We start from the raw sequence: 15,908 nt of genomic DNA, 5'->3' as shown, positions 1-15,908 counted from the left end.
TGGACAAATGCTTCAACATTTCCCTAAATTAAGGATTTCACAAACAGGATCAAGAGACTGGAGTATTTTGGTATCAAAACCGCTGCAGCTCTGACAAGCCCTTTCTGTCAGCAGATGGCAGTGACTCAGAAGAACAGCCCTGCTCAGCAGAGGTCAACCACCTCCAGATGAAGGTTGAAAGTCTATTCAAGGACATTAAAGTGCACCTTTAAGTTTATAAATCATGGAAAGTAGGAAAAAGTGCCATTTGGAAAGAGCTAAGTGGCAGGGCTAAATCAGGGTTGTGCTACATTGCTTTCTTATGTCTTTTCCTTTCTATGAACATACAAGTCATAACCTGCATTTCTCTTTGAGATAGTGTTTTTAGCTGGTGGATTTGAGGCAAGCTTCACCATGTGAAAACTCACCCTTTTCTTCCTAGATCCTAAATTAACGCCTACTTGTTCCTCAGAGCCCTGTTTTATGTACTCCAAAGGACTGGAGATTTGTAGACCATCTGCCACAAAGGGAGTGAAACTTCCACCAAGATCCATGTTCTTCATTTTCCCATCCTGGAGCCCCTCCCCCTTCTAGCAGCCAGCCAGACCTGCAAGGAAAATTGTCCCTGACTTACCAGTTAAAGAGAAAACCTTAGACTGTGAGGAGAAGCATGCCATAAAGTCACCAGCTGAATAAACCATTACTGTTTTTAGGGGTTTTTAAATACAGGCAATTTGAATATGTAATTGATTCTGAGCACAGCCTCATCCCATGTTTTCCTCGGTCTACTCAGAACCACATTGTGAATGGAAAACAGCTGGAGTAATATCTGGGGATGATGGAGCCAGTACCTCATGGTCACTACAGTCTCCATGATGGATTTAGGAGGTGGTTTCTTTTGGCTTGGCCCCAAACTGGGGGCTTGGACCCTTGAAATGCCAGCTCCAGAGGCCCACCCCACAGACAGTGCTTGGATGTTTAGCCTATCCCCCCTTACTGTTCTCAGAAAGGATATCCCACACATTGTTCTGTAGACAAGCATACAAGTATGTGTTTGGGGGAAACATGGTCTTTAGAAAAGTAAGTCTCCATTCTAGCTCTGAGGTTAAAGAGAGGTAGCTATGATCACAGTTTAAATGTTAAGTTTGACTAGCAGAGGATGACGTCAATCTAAAGCTCTCTTTGGGGGACAATGTACATTTGGATAAATCCCAAGAAGCCCAGAGCTTATGCTGTGACCTTAACTCAACACTTCTAGGATTAGGCAGTTTTACAAGCTGATACCTATTTATTCCAACAAGGTAGAATATTTCTTGTTTAGCAACACATTCAGTACATTAATTTGCGTCTGTAATCCCCACTGCCCCCAATAGGCATAGATAAACAAGTACATACATACATTGAAATGGTAAAAGAAACTTGGCTGTCCTCACTTGGGCAGCACATGTACTAAGATTAGAACAATACAGAGAAGATTAGCACGGCTTCTGAGCAAACAGGATACACAAATTCATCAACTGATCAAACATAAACCCTCCAACTGTAAAACTCCCAGAAAATATAGGCAGTAACCTCCTCAACAATGATCTTGGCGACACTTTTTTTTGGATTTTTCACCACAAGCAAAACCAACAAAAGCACAATGAAACATGTGGGTCTCAGTCAAACTAAAAAGCTTCTGCACATCAAAGAAGACCAACACAATGAAAAGGCAATCCACCAAATGGTTGAAAATATTTGCAAATCATGTATCTGATAAGGGGCTAACACTCAAGAGATATCAAAACTCCTATAGCTCAACAGTAATAAAAAACAGGCTGGTTAAAAAATGGACAGATCATCTGAATAGACTTTTTTTTTTTTTCTAAAGAAGCGATATCAACAGGTACATGAAAAAGTGCTAAACATCACTAATGATCAGGGAAATACAAATCAAACCACTAGATACCGCCTTACACTTGTTAGAAAGGCTGTCAACAAAAGAAATGTGTTGGTGATAACGTGGAGAAAAGAAAATTCTAGTGCATTGCTAATGGGAATGGAAATTGGGCAGCCATTATGGAAAACAGTATGGAGGTTCCTCTAAAAATTAAAAAGAGAACTATCATATGATGGAGAAATTTCTCTTTCTGGATATTTATCTAAAATAAAGTGAAAACACTAATTGGAAAAAATACATACACCCATGGACACTGCAGCATTATTACAATAGCCAAGTATGGAAACAACCTAAGTGTCCAACGATGGATGGATAAAGAATGATTTATATATCAACACATATATTCATAAAGAGATCTTGCATTTTCCAGAAGAGGGATGGATCTTGAGAGCACCAGGCTATATGCAGAGAAAAATACCTTATGATCTCCTATGTAAAATCTTCAAATGCAAACCCAGATACAGACAACAGATTGATAGTTGCCAGAAGCAGGGAGTGGGGGTGTGAAAGAAATGGGGGAAAGTGATCAAAAGGTACAAATTTGCAGTTCTAATGTAAGTTGTGAGGAAGTAACGTATAGTATGATAACTACAGTTAATAGTACCGTGTTGTACATTTAAGTCACTAACAGAATAGATCTTAAAAGTTCTTATCACAAGGAAGAAAAAATAAATAAGTAGAATAAGGGATGTCCGGTTGCTTTGTTAAGGTGATCATTCCATAATGTATACAAATAGTGAGTGAATCCTTGTGTGGTACACCTAAAACTACTATCATGTTATGACAGTTACACCTCAGTCAACACTAAAAATTAAAAACTTTGGGGCGCCTGGGTGGCGCAGTCGGTTAAGCGTCCGACTTCAGCCAGGTCACGATCTCGCGGTCCGTGAGTTCGAGCCCCGCGTCAGGCTCCGGGGCTGATGGCTCGGAGCCTGGAGCCTGTTTCCGATTCTGTGTCTCCCTCTCTCTCTGCCCCTCCCCCGTTCATGCTTTGTCTCTCTCTGTCCCAAAAATAAATAAACGTTGAAAAAAAAAAAAAAAAACTTTGCTGGGTATGGGCTTGTGATAAAATAGTCCCAAACCCCACACCTCTCTTTCAGCTGCTGGCAGTTGTGTCTCCTCTCCTTAAAACTAGTTCAACCTGAGAGACAAAAGCGGGTGGGGGTTGGGGTTGAGCAAGCAGAGAGTGGACACTGACGGGGGACGTGGCCTGTAATGGATCACGGAGGAAAATGTTAAGAAATCAGCAGGTTCCCTCTGGTTCTTTACATTGGCACAATACTTTCATAGTGGAACAGTTTGTGTTTTTAGATCATCCTAATGACCCATTGAAATTAGCATTATGTTAGGTGTTTAATTTATCCATTAAGAAAATCTTAGAGATGAAAGTATGTATTTTTAGGTCAAATTACACCCCCCACAACACCGTGTGTGTGTGTGTGTGTGTGTGTGTACACACACACACACACACACACAGAGATGGAGATTGAGAGAGATATATATACATAGAGAAAAGAAATTCTCTTTCACTCTTCTGCCAAGAGTGAAAGCTTGACTTCTTCCTTACCACTATGAATGCTTTTTTGTTGTTGTTGTCTGATTACCGAGGTTAGGACTTCCAGCACTATGCTGAAATACAGTGGTTAGAGTAGACATCCCTGTTGTGTTGCTGACCTTAGGAGAAAGCTGTTTTTCCCCATTGAGGATATTAGCTCTGGGTCTTTTGTATATGGCCTTTATGATTTTGAGGTAGCTTCCTTCTATCCCTGAGTTCTTGATAGTTTTTCTCAAGAAAAGGTGCTGTATTTTGTCAAATGCTTTTTTTGCATCTATTGGGACTTGCTTTTTGAGATGTGTATTTTTTATTTGCACCTTACACACAGGACTTCAAAAATCCTTGTTTTGCATCATCCTCAATGAGAGGAACACTGAAAAGCAAAACCTATGTGATAAAATGAAAGGAAGAAAATAATAGTGCAGATAGTCAAGTCTAAAAGTATAGAGTAATTGTGATGCTCCGTCCCATCTTTGCCAGCCCCAAGTTTTAAAAACTCACATTCTGAATCTTCTGAATTTCTGAATTTCTTCAGCTTCCTTGGGCCACATGAGAGAACCACGTTCCTTTATTTCCAAATGCACCCAGCCAGCTATCCAAGCACTTTCCAAGTTGAGAGTCTTTGCTTTGAAATGAGCTCACCAACTTCTGCAATTCCTGAGACTGAGGTTAGTTGAGAGCCTCATGGTGTTACAAATAGTAACTCCACAGTTATAGCCAAATGCCATTGGTTCAATTACCCAGTGCAGGGGTTCTCAAACTGAAGAAAGTATCAGAATCACCGGAAGGGCTTGTTAAAACACAAGGTGCTGGAGTCCACCCCCAGAGTTTCTGATTAAGGAGGTCTAGACTAAGACCCGAGAAGTTCATTTCAACAAATTCCCTGGCGTTACAGACTAGGAGTCTGGAGTTCTTTCTTGTCGAGCAAGAGAGCTGCCACAGAATTGAGTACGAGAGGCTAATATCCGGGAGGAGATAAGAGTCCCACAAAGGGGTTTCCTCTCCGTATTTACTGAGCTCACAAATATTACCCACGTGGTGAACGTGAAGAAAACAAGATCTTACACACGTGAACATGGAGAAAACAATCGGAGAGCAATCATTAACTTGTGTGAAAGCAAAGGGACTGGAGGGCAAGTGGAGTTTGTGATCAAGGTACACTGGCTCCAGATGGAAAGTAATGTCCTGCAGGTGATATAACAAGCTACTCGTGATCCCATTATAATATCTCGCTAGCTAACCTGGGGTGCTTTCGCCCCATGGTGACACCTTTCCACCCTAACCTTTTTTCTACTCCATTTATGTAAGTAGAACCTATTTCCCCACACCCTGATGCTCCTGAGGTTGCTAGTGTAGGTATGGGGATGATGTTTTTGACGACCAGTGACCTAGGGGGCCTAATTGTCTTTGAGAGGCACAGTAGCTTTTCTAGAAACATCTGTCTCTAAGTCCTTAGTACTTCTGGCCTCAGTGAGGATTTGAGTGGGTGTAATAGGAGCATGGACGATGAGCAGGAGGTGAGAAGGTCAAGTGCATTAGATTTTTATTCCATCCGTCCTCAAGCTCTAGGGCTGAGAACTATAGGTATTCTAAGTGCCCAGTGGGTTTTCAGGTAATTAAGCTTTTAAAGGATGAAGTCTGCCAGCTTGCAGTGTGAAGGCAAGCAGCCAAAAACTTGTGAGAGGAAAAAAAGATATGGCCTTAAGGTGCTTGCCCAGAAGCTTTGAATTTATCTGATATAACCAGGTCATGACTTGAGGGGGAAGAAATTCTGCTTGTTAAAATAATCAGTTACATTTCCTAACATTCGGGGAGAAGACCTCAGGGAAAGGTAGTTCTCTTTAAACTCCATAGATTTGTGGATTGAATCCCCTCACAGGTGTAGCCCTTTGAGACTATGTAATTAAGAAAATGGAATAATGTAGGAACATCTGCATAAGGAGTTAAGCTGATTGGAATGAATCACACATCTGCCAGAGAGGAACTGATGTTGGGCATATATAATCATAGCTTGATTATCAAACTATCCTAAATAGAAATAAGAATGGAGTACATATTAAAGAGAGCTTTCTGAGCTAAGGGTTAAAGGACAAATAGAAAGCAGGTGTTTCTAAACAAAGCTTTACTGTTAAACTTATCTGCATCACTCAAGTAATTTAGAGATACATTAATTGTATAGTTTTTGTGGAAGCATGGTTTTATTTCCTCATCCTTGTTTTCCTTTTCTCTTTCAATATTACAGATACAACCTGAGTCCCTACTATGTGCAAAACAGTGTATCAGATGCTTTGTTGGATACAAACGTAAGTAGAATGTGTAAGTTTCTACTGTCTAATAAAAGACTATAATATCTGTCAAATTACAAAGTGTAGTAGAAAGCCATTAGCACAGAGGGAGGTACAACACACAGCAAGAGGTATTATTTGAGGAATGTGGAGAAGGTGTTATCATGCTTTCCTCTTACAAACACCCTGCATTAAGAGAATCATCCTAATTGAATACGAGGCTCAATGAGACTAGATCCACATCTGTTGGTGTCAATTAAATTAAGGATGCATTTTCCACACCGATTCCATAATTAGTAGAAGAGCCAGCTAAGTCCAAGATTCAAAAATAGAAGATTGTGGGGTGCCTGGTGGCTCAGTCTGTTAAGCATCTGACTCTTGATTTTGGCTCAGGACATGATCTCAGGGTCATGAGATCATGCCCTGTGTTGAGCTCTTGAGTGTGGAGCCTGCAAGATTCCCTCTTTCTCTCTGTCTCTGTCTCTGTCTCTGTCTCTCTCTCCCTCCCTCCCTCTCTCTCTTTCTACCCCTCTCTCCTGTTTGCTCTCACTCATTCTCTCTAAAAATAAGAAAGAAATAGAAGATTCTATACCCTCCCCCTTTAAATTAATTTCCATGACCCTGAGCTTTGAGTCACACAGGTACTCTAATCCCTTAGCCAATCTCTTCAGACTGTAGCCTGTTGGACCCTAATCTAATCCCTTGACCTAGGCTGTATTTATGCTCTTAATGTGTCTTGTCATAATATTCTTCCTTCCTGTGGATGCAGAATCTCTTGATTGCTTTTATCCTTCTATCCAGGACATGGCTTCTATTTCTTTCTTTGTGAAGCAAGCTCTAAGACTTTCTTCTCTCAGAAACAAAGCTTTAATTCAATTTAATTGCTTTTCACAATGACTAAAATATATATCCTAAATATAGATGTTAGGGGATAACTGGAGTCCTCTTCAAATTTGGGATGATCTGAAGTCCTGAAGAGACAGTGATAGAAGGTGCATGTAATCCCACCAGCACACCTTGTAATAGTGTGCTCAAGGGAGCTGGGATTTTAAAAAGACTTCAAAAGGTTGATGGCATTTGAAATCATTATAAAGCAAGTTGGGGTGGGAATATTTGCATAATAAAATACGCTTCTGCATAAAGTATGGTGGTGGTTGGTAGAAACTGAAAGTATTGTCATATTTACCTCATCTACCCTTCTTGTGTGGGCTTCCCAAATGGCCCGCAACTGAGTCTAAGCCCAAAACTTCTTTCCCTGCTGCTTGAGGCATTTGCATTACCTATTTGATCAGTTTGTTTTGTTTCTAGTTCTCAATTAAAAATTAAACATTCTACGTAGGGTTTTAATTTCCTTGCACCATTCAAGGAATTGGACTAAGCTTTAGTCCGTGGCAAAGCTTTTTTGGTGTGGAGCTCGGGTAATGACAAAGCTTTGTGTGGGGAAAAGTTTGTGTGGAACCAGTGGACTTCTCAATTATATCATTATTTTTGAGGAAAGAGGGCAGGTGATTTTTTTTCATTGGCTAACTCAGTGAACAGTACTGTCAGCTGGCTGGACAATTCCAGTAATTCAAGTTGTTTCCCTAGTATAGCCTGGTAATCAACCACATAAATATCGCAAGTGATTTTCCTGTGTTTATTTTGTTAGGAAGCAGTTGGGGATAGTCCCCAACCTAAGAACAACACATTAAGTCATTTCTAACCACTTAATTCATTACAACTTATTATCGTGCGAAAAGAGATGCGGCCCAATGGGAATAGTTTCTGCAAGTCACGTGCCTTGATCATAGTCCTCAGAAATGGAGTGGAGGAGTAGGACCAGATGCAGAGATGCTACACATCAGTGAGGTCTTCCTTCCTGTTTTAGCTGCACTAGATCACTTCATTTTGAGCAACAGGGCTACTCCATGAATAGGATTCAAGAGAGTCCGAAGTCCTCAAAAGACTGACTCTTAACACCCTAGCCTCCAAGCTTCCATATGCACCAGTGAAAAGCTGGGACACGGACGAAGAACCCTCCTCAACCCTCATGCTTGCAACCTCACTGTAACCACATGCCTTGAAAGTATTAAGGAGATTTCATTATTCCCTTAGACTCTATTCAAGCCAGTAACAGGAAGAAACCCTGGCCTCCTAGGTCATGTCCTAGCACAAGCCACTGACTATAATAAGAATTCAGCCACCAACCTGTTCTCCCTACTTTCATTTTATTCTTAACAGTCACTATACACAGCATCCAGAGTGATCCTTTTAAAACCAAGTCACCTATGCCTCTGCTAAAAACTCTCTAGGGGTTTCTCTACTTGAATGTAAGATCCATAAGGCAGAGATCTATGTTTTTCTTTGTACTGTCCACTGTTGTCTGTACAAAGCCTAAAATCACACCTAGTGAGCCCTCAAAAAATACTAGATAGACAGACAGACAGACAGATAGATAGATAGGTAGAGAACATTTCCTCTTCTCAGTGCTGCCTTCTCTGCCTTGGTTCAAGTCCTTATTATCTCAATTGGCTTATTTTTTTTCTGTATTTAGCTATAGTAATTTGTGCATATAGTTCTATAAAAATGAGAAAACATAAATAAAAATAAAGAGGAAAATAAAAGTTATATAGAGTTCCATCATCCAAAGTTAAACTTTTGGCTTATATTCTTTTAAGTATGCTCTGTAGTAATAGTGTCTTCCATTACAGACTGTCCTTGACCATACTCCTATATAAAACATAGCCTTAGTGTTGCCACCAGTTGCATTGTTTCCTGTGGCTGCCATAACAAATTACCACAAACTGGTGGTTTAAGACAAGATGAATTTACTCGCTGACAGTTCTGGAGGTCAGAAGTCAAGGTGTTGGCAATCTTACATTCCATCTGGGACACTAGGAGAGAATCCCTTCTTTACCTCTTACAGATTTTTCAGGTTGCTGACCCTCTTGGCTTGTAGCCATATCTCTCTGATATGCCTTCACATTGACTTCTCTTGTATGTGTCTGTTCTCCTCTGTCTCTTATAATGACTCCTGACATTAGATTTAGTACCTACCCAGATAATACAGAATAAACTCCTCTCAAGATCCTCAACTTAATTACATCTGCAAAGAGTCTTTTTTCCAAATAAGATCACATTCACAGATCCTAGGGATTTGATGTGGACATATATATATTTTTTCTTTGGAATGGGGTGCTGTGTCACCGTTCAACCTACTACACCAGTGTTAAATTCTTAAAAAACATAGATCTCTCTGTTATTGCTGTGGGTTAAAAATATTTCAGTGGTTCCCCTTTGCCTAAGTATTCCAGACTCCTTTGCATGGCGTGAAAAGCATTTATGATCTGAACTTTGCCTAATCCTCCAGGAAAACAGACTTTGTAATGGCAGACAATCCTCCATGGCCATTCCACCCCAGAGATATCTAGACAGAAAAATAGAGGAGGAGGTTCCTTGGGAAAACTGGACTGCTTCCGAATCAGACATCTAGAGGTACAGAATATGGAGATTTGGTATTTTGTGTAAATGTGACAATTTGAATTCATCAGTGGGTCAGAGCACAGATCATAGAGATTAGTTTACGCTTGTATTTTTCATCATCTGGAACAATACTTGACATTAGTAAATTATTAATATATTTTGTTGAAAGGAGTAAATGGATGCAAGCAGTGAATTCACGGTTCAAGGACTCAATTTCTTTTTCCCACCCAATGTTTGCCTTTCTGCTGCCCCTTCTAGCTCAAGTTGTTTTCTACACATTTGCTTTTGAGTCTCTCTTTTAGAAGAGTGCGCTTATCTATGTCTCATTGAATTAATTTCTCCCAAAAGGAGCCCATTATTCCTGCCTCTCTCTATTGTTCAGATGTTGTATCAGTGCAGGATGATAGGAGCAAGGCAGACGCTATGCTAAGTGACAAAGTGTGAAGTGTGAAATTCACATGTATTACTTAGTCATTTTCTCTCTTCTGTCTCTTTTTCCTAATGCATTAAAGGTAATAGTCTGAATCAAGCCTCTGCAGTTGTTTACTCCTTTCTGACTGAATTAGCTGGGGCAGTTCAGTCTCTCTGATTTATTGTTGAGTCTCATCTACTTTCTACTGCTTTCAGGCATATTTTTTTTCATTCTTTAAAAAAAAAATAAAATTGCCCACAGTCCTCTTCCATGGTTACTTGGTTTGACAAATTTATCAGAAAATGAAGAGAATGGTTTAGAATAGATTGTATTAGCTCTGCTGTATTTGTGATACAGAATCATTAAGCTTGCAGGAAATTGTTCTGAGATGGTGAGCAATGAAACTCCAGAAAGAACCAGGGCAGTAGCTGGGTATAAGGGCAAGTGGCAGCGGTGATCCATCCCAGTGCAGACAAAAATGGGGGTGGAGGATATTGTCTTTTGATAATTTAAAAACAATAATATTACCAAATAATGTTAGCCTACTTTTTTTTTAATTAAGGGTTTATTTTTTAGAGAGGTTTTAGTTCCACACCTCAGCTGAGGGGAAGGTATAGAGATTTTCCATATACCTCCTACCCCCCAAATACACAGCCTTCCCTATTATCAGCATCCCCCACCAGAGTGGTGCATTTGTTACAACTAATAAACCTACATTGACACATCATAATCATCCAAATCCCATAGTTCCTGTTACAGTTCACTCTTGGTGTTGTATTCCATGGGTTTGGAAAAACATATAAAGATCTACCCATCATTATGATTATCACATGGAACTTTTCACTGCCCTAAAAGCCCTCTGTGCTATGTCTATTCAACCCTCACCACATCCCTGACAACCACTAAACTTTCATACTATCTCTGTAGTTTTATGTTTTCCAGCATGCCATATAATTTGAATCATACACTATGTAGTCTTTTCAGATTGGCTCTTCACTTAGCAATATGAATTTAAAGTTCCACTCTGTCTGTTCATGAATTAATAGCTCATTTATTTTTTGTACTGAGTAATATTCTATTGTTTATTTATCCATTCACCACTGAAGGACATCTTGGTTGCTTCCAAATTTGGGAAATTATGAATAAAGCTGCTATAAACATATCTGTGCAAGTTTTTGTATGGACATGAGTTTTCAACTCCTTTGAATAAATATTAAGGAGCATGATTGATGGATGGTATGGTTAGAGTATGTTTAGTTTTTTGTTTTTGTTTTTTTTAAATTTTTTAACATTTATTTATTTTGGAGAGACACCGGGAGAGACAGAGTATGAGCAGTGGAGGGGCAGAGAAGGAGGGAGACACAGAATCTGAAGCAGGTCCCAGGCTCTGAGCTGTCAGCGCAGAGCCTGACGTGGGGCTCGAACTCATGAACCTCGAGTTCATGACCTGAGACAAAGTCGGCCACTCAACTTACTGAGCCATCCAGGCGCCCCTAGAGTATGTTTAGTTTTATAAGAAACTGCCAAGCTGTTTTCCAAAGCATCCCATTTTGCATTCCTACAGCAATGAAAGTGAATTCCTATGGCCCATTCTCCCATCAGATTTGATGGTGTCACTGTTCTGAGTTTTGGCCATTCTCATAGGTGTGTAGTAGAATCTCTCAGTCTACCTTCTATAATCACTGTGAACTAGTAATTCTAAACAATGTCAGTGATAAAATACTTCTTCGTAGGAAAAAATATATATATTTTGTTAGTCGAAGTTTTAAACAATTGTTCCAGTTATCACTCTATTTAAAATATAGGTATAACATCCAAATTAGTTTGTATTTATTACTTATTCTTTAATAAACATTGTGTTCTACATGGAAGGTAATCACACTAACCTACACACATTTTTTCTGTATTTTTTAATGTTCAGGATAATTTAAGACTGCTGCAGACACAGTACATCTCTGAGCTCTATGGCACTGTTTAGTTCAGCATTTAAAAAAGCACATTCAAAATAATAATAGTGCAGCGATTATAAAGACCAAGATATAGAACTTGAGTTACTTTATGTCTTTGTATTTGACTACTTGGAAATTTTCTGTATGTGTTCAAAATTTCTCTACTAAAAAAATAATTAAAAAGCTGAAAATAAATTTGAAAGAAAAAGAAATAAATGGCAATTATGATACTTTCTGGTATTTATTATGAAATGGAATTTTATGACCCTGGCAAACTTATCCTGGAGTTTACGATTTTTTTTAATTGTCATATATTTATTGATAGAGAAAGACAGAGAGAGTTGTAGGAGCAGAGAGAGAATGCGAGAGAGAATCCCACGCAGGCTCTACATTGTTGTCTCAGAGCCTGACACAGGGCTCAAACTCAGGAATTGTGAGATCATAATCTTAGATGAAATCAAGAGTCAGATGCTTAATGGACTGAGACATCCAATACCCCCAAGATTTTTCTTAATTATTTGTCTATTGCTTCATGTGAAAGACACTTTTGAAACTAAAATTAAAAAAAAAATGTGTTCTTCAACTATCAGTAAAGACTGGTTGAGATTGACAAGTCTGGCTATATTGTCTACTGAATAAGAATGTGTGAAATGGATCAATTTGGACGAGACTATTTACTAATTTATAGAAGGTAAGGTGTAAAACCAGAAACTGTCATGTTATTTTTCATTACTGTGTCCAATATGTAGGTATACATTTTCCCCCTTTTTCTAAAACCATAAACTAATGTACTTAAAATTGTTATTAATCTTTTTTCTATTTTAACACTATACCATTTTTATTGTTAACTAGCATGATTACATATATGAATCTTAATAAAAGAAAATTCCAGTTTTCATTTTCTTCCCCCCTTCTAGCTGATATTATTCCTGGCTAATTTTTTTCATTTCATGATTATTATTGAAAATAAATCTGTTGTTGTATGGAAGAGGAAGATGTTAATAAAAATGAACTGTTGTGGCTTTCAGGTACTCTAGGAACTTAAGCAGGGAAGTTAACTTGGTTGCTAAAATGTTGAGTTAGGAAGGTAGAGGTTTCAAAGAATATCAATGTACAAAAAAGGAGTTATGAGAACACAGCAACATAAATTCAATAAGAAAGATCCAAAAATGAGCTGTGACAGGATCTTTCATTTCTTATTTGAAGCCCCACCTATAAAGACATGATGATCTTTGAGACCCTATCTTTCTGATAGTGTCATCATATTTCCCTCTACAGTACAAAACTGTTGGGAATCTTATCCCAATAACCAACTGGCTTTAGATTGCCCACCTACAAATGTGTAGGCCTGTAATTTTTGAGACAATGGGAATAATTGGTAAACATAAAATGTTGATATGTGAACTGAAATATTTAAAGTTAATTATTGGGAGTGCACCATGGAGAGGGCATGGATACTCCCGGTCCTTTCTCCCTATCTCGCTCTTTACATCTCTTTCATCTGGCTGTTCCTGAGTTATACCCTTTTATAATAATCTGGTGATCTAATGGCATATTTGCAGCAGAGTGGCATCCAGAAATCATTGTAATTGTGCCAGTATTTCATGCGCTTAAGAGTATTTTCTGTTCAAGGATTTCAAAAACACTTCTCTAATGGTACGGAGAAAAGTCAACATGGTAGAGAAGTAGGGGGACTCAAATTTCCCTTGTCCCTCAAACACAGCAATGTTGAGGCCAGAAGACTTGGAATTCCAGGAATGTGGACTACAAATGACAGAAACATCTCCAGGGGCCATGTGGACAACTTGGCAGGCCATAGGTGCGTGAATATGAATTGGGAAAGATGAAACAGGTGGCATAGGCATGGATAGGAGGGATCGCCTTCTGTGGAGAGACCAAAGGAAGAAAAAGAGAGGCTGAGGCTGTGGAAGTGTAGGATTGTATTTGGACAAGAGAAAAAACACAGACTGGGGAATGGAAAAAAAGGAGAAAGAACCAGTTTTTAACATGATCTAGAGTTGTGGGTCATCTCTGGACTAGGGTCTGTCACCCTGTACATGCGCCTGGAGGGGAGGGTGAGACAACGTTGGGCTCTGTAGCTCAGGGCTTCAGGAAACAGGACAGCATCCCCACAGTAGAGGCAATACCAGCCTACAACAAACCAAGCCCCTCCATGCTTGATAATTGTGTATCTACCAGAGCAAGATTGAAACTGACCAAACCAGATGGCCTCTCCTCCAGACCAGTGCAGCCACCGGTTTCAAGGTACCATCAGATATCGGTCCAACAGTTTTGCATTTTCTGATTTGTTTCTTGGTCAATTCCTCTCTCTCTCTCTCTCTCTCTCTCTCTCTGGGTGTTGGTTTTTTAAACAGACATTTTTAATCTATTCTTTTTACACCTCTTCTGTATCTCCTTCTTTATTTTCCTCTGTCCCTCTGGCATAACCCATATAGTTACTCTGATTCTCTGCCTGGTCAATTTTTTTTCTTTTTTCTTTTTTTTTTCCCCATCCCTTGTAACTTCTTTGTATGGGATAAGTCTTCTTCCACCACCACCCCCTTTTTAAATTTTTTTCAGGGTTATTTCAACAAACAAATCAAAGCACACCTGGTGGAAGGTCCAAACCACACCTATGAGTAGGGAGATAAAACAACCAGCATCACAACAACAGAGCTCATGCAACACACTACAAAAGCATCTCCTAAAAGTCCAGGCCACAGAGAATGTATAACCCCTTTTTAACATAGTACTGCTTGCAGCTTCAGGACACATAACAAGCTACTAAAGCACATAAAGGACAGAAAACTATCCAAAATGATGAAACAAAAGAACTATCCTCAAAAGAAATTCCAGGAAGGAATTACAGCTAGAGAACTGCTCAAAACAGATATAAACAATGTATCTGATCTGAATTTAGAATAATAGGGGCGCCTGGGTGTCTCAGTCAGTTTAGTGTCTGACTTTGGCTCAGGTCATGATCTCGTGGTTTGTGGGTTCAAGCCCCGCATCGAGCCCTGTGTGAAAGCTCAGAGCTTGAAGCCTGCTTCAGATTCTGTGTCTCCCTCTCTGTCTTCCGCTCCCCTGTTCATGCTCTGTCTCTGTCTGTCCCTCTCTTAAAAATAAATAAATATTAAAAAATTTAAAACAGAATTTAGTACAATAGTCATAAGATTAATAGTTGGGCTTGAAAAAAGCATAGAAGACAGCAGAGAATCTATTGCTGCAGAGATCAAGGAACTAAGAAATAGTCACAACGAATTAAGAAATGTTGTAAATGAGGTGCAAAATAAGCTAGATGCAGTGACAGCAAGGATGGAAGAAGCAGAGGGGAGATTAAGTGAAATAGAAGATAAAATTATGGAAAATGATGAAGCCAAGAAAAACATAAAAAATACTAGACCACAAGGAAAGAATTAGAAAACTAAGTGATTCAATGAAAGATAATAATATTCATATCAGAGGAGTTCCATAAGAAGAAGAGAGAGAGAAAGGGGCAGAAGGTATACTTGTACAAATTACAGCTGAGAACTTCCCTAATCTGGGGAAGGAAGCAGACATCCAAATCCAGGAGGAAAAGAAAACTTTCAGATTCAAAAACAATAGGTCTTCACTATGACATATCATAGTGAAACTGGCAAAATACAAAGATAAAGAGAATTCTGAAAGCAGCTAGGGACAAATGAGCATTAACCTACAATGGTAGACACATAAGTGTGGTAGCATACCTGTCCACTGAAACTTGGCAGGTGAGAAGGGAGTGGCAGGAAATATTCAATGTGCTGAATAGGAAAAATATGCAGCCAAGAACCCTTTATCCAGCATTAAAGAAGAAGAAGGGCATTATATCATAATTATAGGGTCTATCCATCAAGAAGAGTTAATAATTGTAAATGTTTATGCCCCCAACTTGAGGAACCAAAATATATAAATCAATTAATATCAAATATAAGCAATCTTATTGATAAGAATATAGTAATTGCAGGGGACCTTAATATTCCACTTACAACAATGGACAGATCATCTAGACAGAAAATCAATAAAGAAAGAATGGTCTTGAGTGATACACTGAACCAGATGGACTTGACAGATATATTCAGAACTTTTCATCCAAAAGCAGCAGAATATACAGTTTTTCTCAAGTGCAAATAGAACATTCTCATGAATAGATCACATACTGGGTTAAAAAACAGCCCTCAATAAATATACAAGAACTGAGATCATACTATGCATATTTTCAGACCACAACACTATGAAACTTGAAATCGACCACAGGAAAAAGTTTGGAAATACTACTAAAGAATGAATGGGTCAACCAGGCCCATTC

At 38.9% G+C, this 15,908-nt stretch overlaps 1 non-coding gene across 1 annotated transcript; it reads left to right on the top strand.

Moving 5' to 3' along the window:
- The first annotated feature begins 1,404 nt into the window (after positions 1 to 1,404).
- Positions 1,405 to 1,511, top strand: LOC128772592 (U6 spliceosomal RNA). The gene has a single exon (XR_008416768.1). It is a non-coding gene; the product is annotated as a U6 spliceosomal RNA (small nuclear RNA).
- The last annotated feature ends 14,397 nt before the right edge of the window (positions 1,512 to 15,908 follow it).

The sequence above is a fragment of the Panthera pardus genome, unplaced genomic scaffold (assembly GCF_024362965.1).
Source record: "Panthera pardus isolate Hobbes unplaced genomic scaffold, ASM2436296v1 HiC_scaffold_22, whole genome shotgun sequence".
Classification (NCBI taxonomy): domain Eukaryota; kingdom Metazoa; phylum Chordata; class Mammalia; order Carnivora; family Felidae; genus Panthera; species Panthera pardus.
This window is presented reverse-complemented; position numbering and strand designations above follow the sequence as displayed.